This window comes from Homarus americanus, unplaced genomic scaffold (assembly GCF_018991925.1).
Source record: "Homarus americanus isolate GMGI-L3 unplaced genomic scaffold, GMGI_Hamer_2.0 scaffold3691, whole genome shotgun sequence".
NCBI lineage: Eukaryota > Metazoa > Arthropoda > Malacostraca > Decapoda > Nephropidae > Homarus > Homarus americanus.
The window spans coordinates 6,718-8,164 of record NW_024749614.1 but is presented as its reverse complement, the minus strand read 5'-3'; positions in this window follow the sequence as shown (position 1 = coordinate 8,164).

Genomic DNA, 1,447 nt, shown 5'->3' with positions numbered 1-1,447 from the left:
TCTAGGAATGTTAAAAAATATGTAAGGAAGACAAACAGGGACTACGAAATCAGGCTAACAAGAGAATCCAAGGCGAATCCCAAGGGATTTTTCCAGGTATATAGGACAAAGGTCCTGGACAAAGTGTGGCCTTTAAAGTCAGAGAGAGGGGAAGTGATCGATGATATTGAGAAAATAAGCAAAGCATTAAACCGCTACTTCTTATCAGTTTTCACAGAAGAAATTCGCGAGGAAAATCCAGAGGTGGAACTGATATTTAGGGTAAATGAAGAAGAGTAATTAAAGAATATCACTATCAGAAAAGGGGATGTTCTTAAGAAGATAAATAAATTAAAGACCAATCCCCAGGGCCGGATGAAATTTTCCCTAGAGATTTGAAAGAGTGTAAGGAACAGATTAGCGGACCCCCCAAATCATTAAACACGGGAGTTGTGCCAGTCTTGTGGAAACAGGCAAATGTAGTACCCATATTCAAAAAGGGAGACAGAGCATCAGCGTCAAATTACCCGCTTATAAGTCTGACGTCAGTAGTGGGGAAATTTCTTGAATCATTTATAGCAAATAGCATCCGATCGCATTTAGAGAAAAACAAATTAATCTACGACTCTCAACGTGGGTTTACAAAGGGAAAATCTAGTCTGACTTTCTTAAGAAATTCTTCGAGGTAGTATATAATGACGATAATTACGATGTTATTTACTTAAGACTTTAGCAAAGCGTTTGACAGAGTACCGCATCAGAGGCTTCTGAGAAAAGTTAAGGTTCATGGTATCGACGGGAAAGTTTTAAATTGGATAAAATCATGGCTCAACGATAGAACACAGAGGGTCAGCGTAGATGGTGTTAAATCTGAGTGGGGCTGTGTAACCAGTGGGGCTCCCCAGGGGTCAGTACTAGGCCCACTCTTGTTCATAATCTACATAAATGATCTAGATACTGGGATGAGCAGTGACATAAGCAAGTTTGCGGATGACACCAAAATAGGGCGGCAGATTAATTCAGGGCAGCATCCTAATGCACTACAGGAGGATTTATAAAAACTGCAGGGGTGGTCAGAAAATGGCAAATGAAATTCAACACCAGCAAGTGCAGCATATTTAATATTGGAAGAACAAATACTGTCAATGTATACAGCCTTAACAACATCAACCTAGAGAAGTCGACTTGTGAAAGAGACTTAGGGGTACTTGTAAGCCCGGACCTACGGCCTAGAAAACGGTGCGTTAATGTTCGTAATAAGGCAAACGGAGTATTGGGTTTTATATATAGAAGTGTAAGTAATAAGAGTGCAGAGGTCTTATTGCACCTAAATCTTGTGCTAGTCAGTCCGCACCTCGATTATGCGGTTCAGTTTTCGACAAAAATGATGGTCAGATTCGTTTAAAACACTAGCATATACTGGAAAACACATTGGTCAACCCCTAGAGACTCGTGTGTCCTAAAGTAA